The following is an 8,207-nucleotide window of genomic DNA, read 5'->3' as shown; positions in this document are numbered from 1 at the left end:
GGTGGAGGAGTGGAAGAGGTGTTGCCTTTACTCCCAGCAGTCAGGTGATGTGGGATTCCCCTCTGTATGTTATGGATATGTTTTATTACCATTGGTTAATAAAGAAGCTGCTTTGACCTACGTCAGGGCAGAATATGTAGGTGGGAAAACTAAACCATGCAGGGAGAAAGAAGGCAGAGTCAGGCAGCAGCTGTGTAGTTATCCAAGAAGAAAGAGATAACAAACCATGAGCCTCGTTGTAAAACACAAAATAATAGAAATGGGTTAATTTAAGGTGTAAGAGTTAATAAGAAGCCTGGGCTAATAGGGCAAAGATCATGTAATTAATATTAAGCCTCAAAATGGTTATTTCATAAGTGGCTTGGGAACAGGCAGGTGCAGAGAAGCCGGTCCAGGGGGACCAGCGGGACAGAGAAAACTTCCAGCCACATGCAGGAGGCAGGGGCAGGCAGACTTCCAGGTTCAAAGCCTGCCTGGGCTACATAGTCAACTCCAGGACCATCAGAATTACACAGAGCAACCCTGTCTCAGAAAAAAAGAACAAAACAAAACAAACAAACAAACAAACAAAAATCAGGTGACAGCTCCGGAATTACAACAGCTGAGGTTGACCTGGCCATGACATATGTGTGTGCACATACATGTATCCTTACATAGGCACACACACATACATACACATGATCTTTCCAGATGATGACAGATACCTAATAAAAGTAATATGTTTTTGATGCAGAACAATAAACAGTATGGCTGGATGGGGAGGCAAGCTGTTTACGCCAGAGTTCATGCTACCCTTTTGGATATTCGAGGGACAGCTTGGGAGTGTGTGAGTCAGACTGCCTGTGATCACAGGAAGGCACTGTGCAGTGACCCCGCATTGCAGCAGCCCCCACACAGACGACACAGAGATGAAAGGGGGGACACACCGTACGCCAGGCATTTGTCCATGTTAGGGAGTGAGGTCTACTTCTCACCACTTATCAAGAGCAGCTGTTGCTGCGACAACAGTTGTTTCTAACCACTCTGAAGAAGGTTCTCTCTCTGCTACGGGGTTGCACCAAGAGGCCCTGTTCACCCCGCCCCTCTGTCTTCTGAAGTTAGATTCTGCTTTCAGAATTCAACTTCAGTCTGCTCAAAGCCAGTATGGTTGGGTCCTGTCTTAGTTAGTGCTTCTATTGCTGTGATGAAACACCATGCCTGAAAAAGCAAAAAGAAGAAAAGAAAGAAAGAAAGAGAAAAAGAAAGAAAGAAAGAAAAGCTTACATTTTCACATCACAGTTCAGTTCATCGCCAAAGGAAGTCCGGACAGGAGGAACTCAGGCTGGGCAGGAACCTGGAGGCAGGAGCTAATGCAGTGGCTAGGGAGGGGTTCTCCCTACAGTCTTGCTCCTCATGGTTTGCTCAGCCTGCTTTCTGATAGAACCCAGGACCTCCAGCCAAGGGATGGCCCCACCCACAATGGGCTGGGCCCCCGCCCCATCAATCACTAATTAAGACAATGCCTTACAGCCTGATTTATGGGTGTATGTTGGCCTCTGGCTTACAGTTTTGGGATATATTATTTACTTAAAGGAATAGTAATAATATTTTAGGAGCAACATGACAGTAATTAGTACTCAGAAAAAGAGAACATGGAGTTTTTTTTTTTTTTTTAATGTGTATAGGTGTCTTATCTGCATACATGCATTTTCTATTCCTGCTGGAACAGATTCCCCCCGAACATCACTTACAACACCAGAAATCAATTTTAAAGTTTTGGAGTCAAGGCCGTTTTGAGCTGGAGACATCTGCAGGGCTGTGTTGCTTCTGGAGAATTTAGGGGTGAACCTTCCCCTTGCTTCTTACTTCTAGACCAGATCACAACTCCTGGCTCCTGAGTTCTTCTTTTGAAGCAGCCCTCATCTTCCCCCAACCTTGGGTTTCTTCATCTTGTTTCCTTCTCGGGGCTCCCCGTGCCCCTCTTTCACTCAGGAGGACTCCTGTGATCGCACTGGCCGGGACTTGGCCCACCTTGAACTCTTTAACCCCACCTGCAATCGTTTTAGACCTATACAATGACATCACAGGCCTGGGAGTGAGGACACTGGCTTCCAGTAGAGAGGAGCAAAGGCAGTGCTGGGGAATTAGCAGCAGTTTATAGTTCCAGTTTCTAGGATTCTTTGCTTAAGACAACTTCCAGATGTTTTAAAATAACATTTAGGAAAAAGTTGAACGTTTAAAAAGGTTTATTTATTTATTATGTGTACATACATAATAAATGTGTGCCTACACGCCAGAAGCGGGCATCAAATCTCATTATAGATGGTTGGGAGCCACCATGTGGTTGCTGGGAATTGAACTCAGGCCCTCTGGGTGAACAGCCAGTGGTCTTAACCTCTGAGTCATCTCTTCAGCCCATAACTTGGATTTTTAATATAGCTGGGAAATGGTCCCCTGATGTCTGTTGACACACAGAGCTTTCTCCAGTCAGAACACAGCTTTCTGAATTTCATTTCCATTTAGTTGTAGCTTTTTTTTAAGAAAATGTATTTGGGTGTTTTGCCTTCAAGTATGTCTGTGTACTGCTTGTGTGCCTGGTGCCCACAGAGGCCAGAAGAGGACATCAGATCCCCCTGGGACTGGAGGCAGATGGTTGTGAGCCACTATGTGGGTGCTTGGAATAAACTCAGGTCCTTTGTAAGAGCAGCCAATCTAATCTAGCCAAGTCACACACATTTCTAGGTTATAGTTTTAAATGTACCTCCAAAATCAGCCCTTTAAAATACAAAAGCCCGAAGACTCTGAATGCTTACAATGTGTCCAGAAGACTGTCTGATTGCAGTCAGCTAGAGAGATGGAGGAGCCAGGAGAAACATCAGTAGAGCAACGGCTTCTGAAGCGGAGGCAGGGGGCTGATCACAACTGCTGGTAGCTAACGGACCTCCGTTTCAGGTTCTTCAAACAGGAGCTTGACAATTGTACAAAGACATTACTACGTATCATATTATAAAGTGGCATAAATGTACACGTGCCGCTAGAAAGTGACCCCCCCTCCCCCGGCAGAATGGCTCATTTCCTCTAGTCCCAGCACTCCGAAAGCAAAGTAGGAAGAGGGAGTTACGGGCAGCTTTGTGAGTTTGAGGCCAGCCTGGGCTACATGAGGCCCCATTAAAAGAAGGGGGGGGGGAGGGGAAAGGGATGTTGCTGGAGAGACATCTCAGTGGTTGCCAGCTTTGCTGCTCTTCCAGAGGACCCACATGGCTACTCACAACCATCTGCAACTCCATTTCCAGACGATCCAACGCCACCTTCTGGCCTCCGAGGACACTGCACGGAAGTGGCACACAGATGCCGGGCAGGCAGGCATCCATATACATAAAAAATAAATGTTAAAAACAAAAGAAGCAGTGTGTCTTTGTACTATACAAAGTCACCCCCAAGCCCAGCCCAGTCCCCGTATTTGGCCAGAAGAACGGGCTTTGTTTTCTAACCGCTTGTCTCAGTCAGCCAGGGCGACTTGCTCCCTGGGGACCGTCAGTGATGATGTCTTTGGATATTTTGGTTGTTACGCCTGACCCTAGTGGCACTGCACGGGGTCGGTAGATACCAGAGTTGCTGCTAAGCCTCCCACAGCGAACAAGACGGCTTGTGGCAACATCAAGTCCTAAATGTCAGCACTGTGAAGCTGAAAAAAAAAAAGTGGGTTAGTAAGACGTGATTTGATTTTTGGCAGACTTTGCTTTTGCTTTGATATTTGATAAGAGGGGCAGCGTTTAGGTTATTATTTAAGTACAGGCGCTAGAGGGCACTGCCTGCTCAAAAGTTGCAGTTTCGGTGGCGGTGGGGGTCTTTGCCGAAAGTAAAGCGACCTAACGACCAGGAGAAGGCTAAAGAACTGTTGGAATAGTTGTTTACCCAAAGCCGTCTTACTGCACCTGAAGCCGGGAAGGGCAGAGAGCGCAGGCTTCGTGCTTTTCTTTCTATAATGATGTCTTTGGAGCTTTTACCAGTCGAAAGGGGGAGATCTCGCTGGATTTCGCGCACGAACACCCACGTCATTGGCACCTCCTCTGAGCAGGTGATGAGAGGCGCGATTCCAGGCTCTGCGGATCACTGCAGCGCTGTGAAGTCGCATCTGAAGCAGGGAGTCAAACGGGCAGGCGGGGCAAGGCTGATGAATGGTAACCGGCTTGTTGCTTGTCGCTCTTTCAGGGGATCCAAGTTCTGTTTCCAGCACGTACATGCTGGCTCACAACCGCCTGGAACTGCAGTTCCAGGGCATCCCATGAGGTCGTCTGCCCTCGGAGGGACAAGTACACACGTGGTGCACAGACACACACGCAGGCAAAACACTCAAACACATTAAAAAAAATAAGAAAATCAATGTAAAAAAGAACCAGTTTGTTGCTTGAAGCCCTTCAATGTGCAAGGTGCTACAGCCGTTCCCTCCCAAGGTTCCGCCCAACTTTAAAAAAATGAGATAATTGCTTTTCTTTTTTAGAATCAGGTCCATAACTGAATTTGTGTGTTTGGGTTTTTAAGATAAAAATTAGTCTCTTGGGTTGGCAGGATGCTTCATTCAGCATTGCTGCCAAGCCTGGCCACCTGATTCATTCCCTGGGATTCCACGGTGGAAGGTGAGGACTGAGTGTCCCTGTCTTTCTTTAAAGACCACTTTTTAAACCGGGTATGGCAGTGCATGTCTGTAGCCAACATTGTGAGGAAGAGGCAGAACTGAGACCTCAGGGGCCGCCTCTCTGTCCCCCGAGCGCTGGACTAGCCAGGGCCGCCTCTCTGTCTATCAAGCCCAGGTTAGCCAGGGCCGCCTCTCTGTATGAAGAGCTCCGGGCTAGCCAGGGCTACATGGTAAGATCTTTTTCTCAAAAAGCCAAAGAATAACAGCTAAGAGCGAAGACGCTACCTACATCTTGCGTGCTCCCAGAACATGTCATCTCGAGGACGGAACTGTGTCTACTGTTCATACTGTGCCGTCCCTGGGATGCAATGGAGGCTCAGGATGTAGCAGTTGAATGATCGAGTAGGAAGAGCAATTCTTTAGGGTGGAAGTTTGCAATTCGCCGAGCTATTGGGTAATAGCAAGCGACACTGTGTCTGTGGTTCTAGAGGGGTAGGAGTTTGAGACAGCTTGGGTTGTGTAAGACTGTCTCAAAAACCAAACCAATAGAAAACCCCAAATCAAACAAAAACCAGCGTTGATGTGCTTTTAAAACAGCATCCCTTTATAAACCTATTTTCAACATTCAAGTCCAACTTTTAAAATATGTTATTTGTAGAAAATATTGAGTTTCAGTTCTTCTTAGGCACTCTGCCGTCTTTCCGGGGCTGTTAGTGCTCACCTAGGGCAAAGCTGTTCTTACTCAGCCATTAAATAAAGCATGGAGATTAAAAAAAAAAACCCACAAGTTTTTGGGAAACTGCTTTTAGGGCTATCTGTCAGTCTGGATCATTTTGGTTAATAATGCCAACAGACTTGGTTAGATATGAAAAGACTTAAAAAATTAAGTTGTTGAGGTGAAATTCAGCCCTCCCCTCAAGATTGCTATGTTTAAAATTTGAGAAAGTCGTTGTTAGTTTGGAAAGGGTGGGTGGACCACGGGTGTTTTTATTATTTGGTTATTATTGTTATTATTATTATTATTATTATTATTATTATTATTATTATTATGTTCATTATTTAGTTTTTGGTGTTCTGGGACCCGAGGGATTGGCTTAACTTTGTCTCTCTCCCTCCTAATTAGTGCTGGTTTCTCTGAGAGGCAAGGCTTTCTCTCGCAGCCTTTTAACTTTTTTCTTTCCTCCCCGGTTGAAAGGGGCCCCTGGCCGCCGCCACCGCCTCGTCTGTCACTGCGTGCACCCAAGCGCCAAAGGGAAATGCGAAGCGAGACAGCTGTACGCGAGGCTTTGCCTTTTAAAGAAGTTGACAGACAAATGGCACAGGGGTCCCTGCTCTTGCCAGCTGAGGGCTTAGCTTCCAGAAAGCGCCCCTCTAGGGGAACAAGCGAGGCTGTGTGGAGCGGCTGAAAGGCCTCATTGAGGCCGCAGCCCGAGGCTCTTGTAGCGCATTGTCTGGTATGCGGCGCCCTTCCGAAACCGCTCTCCACAGTCCTGCACCCCCACGCCCCCAAAGCTCAGGAATAAGTCCCCCCCCCCCCCGCCACGTTACACTTGGTGTTTCAAGCGAAATTCTCAAAAGGTATTTGCTTTTGTTTGTTTTTGTTTATCTCGCGCCTCTGGGGGTCAGACATGATACTCACGCTCACTGGGCTCAACACGTGGAAACTCGTGTCCCCGAGGCTGCGCTGGTGGGAACCGAATTCTGGGCAGAGAGGGAAGCGCAGGAGTGGAGGAGGATACCAGGCTTTAAATCATTTCCGCTGCTTCCTTAGCTTTCAGGAAGATTCGTTTCGAGAGATTGAAATTTACACTAAAGAACAGCCTCCCGAAGATTTCCGAAGTTACTAAGCTGCCGTCAGAGAAGCTGCAGCACCATTCAGAGATGGTGAGAGCTCGCTTCCCAGGAAGACAGAGTTACCTGATCAAGGCTGGGGAACCACAGCTCCCATTAGGGTTCAATGTGCCAGACTTTAGGAACCGTGTGGCCTGAGCCTCCGTGCTCTGAGGAGTCCAGAGCCATGGAGCGCATGGCCCGCTATGGTCAGCACTGTCTCCTTATTCCCCACAGAGCGCGCCATGGTCCATATCCCCGCCCCCTTACACTACAGGAAGCTCCAAGTCCTGCAAGGCTGTTTAGGTTACATGGAGTTAGACTCCTGTTGAGGTTGCCTTGCGGCCTTTAGAGGGCAATTCAAGCAAATTTATAATGTGTTATGACCTGGATCAGCAGGTCATTCTCCAGCCACAGGGTCCCGAGAGAGAGGACCAGGAGAAAGGAAGGCGGAGAAGATGAAGTTTGGGATCAGGAGGTCTTTATACAAGCAAGCTATGTCTTACACCGACCATGTTCTTGGAGTTAGAGAAGCAGCCAAGGCCCTCTCCACAACTCAGGGAGGGCCCCAGGGAATGCCCCGGTCTGCCAGCCCCGCCCGCAGCCATCGGTAGCCGCTGCTCACGGTGAGAGCTGAGAGCGGCTGCTGGAAGATCAGAAAGCCTGGCAGGTTTTCAAGAGCATGTGGTCTGGACCTTGCAAGATAACTTGATTCCTGGACTTTATTGTTTGGGGTGATACACAAAAAAACAAAACCCACAAAACACATCCTTTAACTTGTGTATGAAGAAGGCTATAAATACACCCTGGGGCAGAGCATGTGTCTGGCAAGCGTCACTGTCAAGCAGGCTAGGCTGGAGTGAGGGACATTATCACCTGAAAACCACTCTCTGCCTGATTACAGTGAAAGCCACCAGTCTTGGGGACTTAGGATGGAGTCCAAGTGTTCCACCATGATTTCTCATTTTGCGGTGTGTGTGTGTGTGTGTGTGTGTGTGTGTGTGTGTGTGTGTATGTGTGTGTGTGTGTGTGCTGGTATCCATGGAGGCTAGCAGGGGACGTTAAATTACAGTTTGTGAACAGGTCAGTGTGGGTGCTGGGATCTGAACTCTGCTCCTCTGATAAAGCAGAGGGTACTCTACACAGTGAGCCATCTCATCTCCAAGCTTTGAGCTGAGATCCTTAGGCCACTGTGCTGTAACTCAGCTGGTCTTAACGCCTGGTCCCTTCTCACCCCTGTGGCCTTCAGTTTCCTTCTCTTACAGGATTTCTGAGAGCAAAATGGCGCTTAACAATGAGGAAATGTAGCTGGGCGGTGGTGGCGCACGCCTTTAATCCCAGCACTTGGGAGGCAGAGGCAGGCGGATCTCTGTGAGTTCGAGACCAGCCTGGTCTACAAGAGCTAGTTCCAGGACAGGCTCCAAAACCACAGAGAACCCTGTCTCGAAAAACAAAAAACAAAAAACAAAAAAAAAACAATGAGGAAATGTATTCCTTTAAGCAAAAGGAGGCTGTGTTTCAGACGGGCAAACTGGGGAAGGAGGTGTGAGGGGTGGGGGGGGTAAGAGGTGGGAGATGGGGTGTTTATCTGTTGTGTGATATTTTGTTTGTGTTCTGACAAATAAATCTTGCCTAGAGATCAGAGGGCGGGGCAGCAGCCCCTAGACTTCTATGAAATCTCAGATGGAATGGGGCGATCCTGTCTCTATGAATCCTCAGGCTGAATGGGGGGGGGTCCTGTAGCCAGAGGCTTTTCCAGGTC

At 48.0% G+C, this 8,207-nt stretch overlaps 1 long non-coding RNA gene across 11 annotated transcripts; it reads right to left on the bottom strand.

Moving 5' to 3' along the window:
• Positions 1 to 1,672: 1,672 nt before the first annotated feature.
• Positions 1,673 to 7,370, bottom strand: LOC126489990 (uncharacterized). Of its 11 annotated transcripts, none has more exons than XR_007589081.1 (4): positions 6,255 to 7,370; positions 3,249 to 5,062; positions 2,793 to 2,947; positions 1,673 to 2,047 (listed from the first exon to the last, which is right to left on the bottom strand). It is a non-coding gene; the product is annotated as an uncharacterized lncRNA (long non-coding RNA). The 11 variants fall into 11 exon arrangements; XR_007589080.1 differs by having other exon boundaries at positions 2,793 to 3,306; positions 3,471 to 5,062; positions 6,255 to 7,366; XR_007589073.1 differs by having other exon boundaries at positions 2,793 to 5,062; positions 6,255 to 6,386; positions 6,533 to 7,365.
• Between the last annotated feature and the right edge of the window lie 837 nt (positions 7,371 to 8,207).

The sequence above is a fragment of the Alexandromys fortis genome, unplaced genomic scaffold (assembly GCF_014885135.2).
Source record: "Alexandromys fortis isolate MF-2015 unplaced genomic scaffold, M_Fortis_MF-2015_v1.1 scaffold_218, whole genome shotgun sequence".
In the NCBI taxonomy this organism is placed as follows: Eukaryota; Metazoa; Chordata; class Mammalia; order Rodentia; family Cricetidae; genus Alexandromys; species Alexandromys fortis.
Note: the sequence above shows the minus strand (reverse complement) of the source record. Positions and strands in the feature narration are given on the sequence as shown.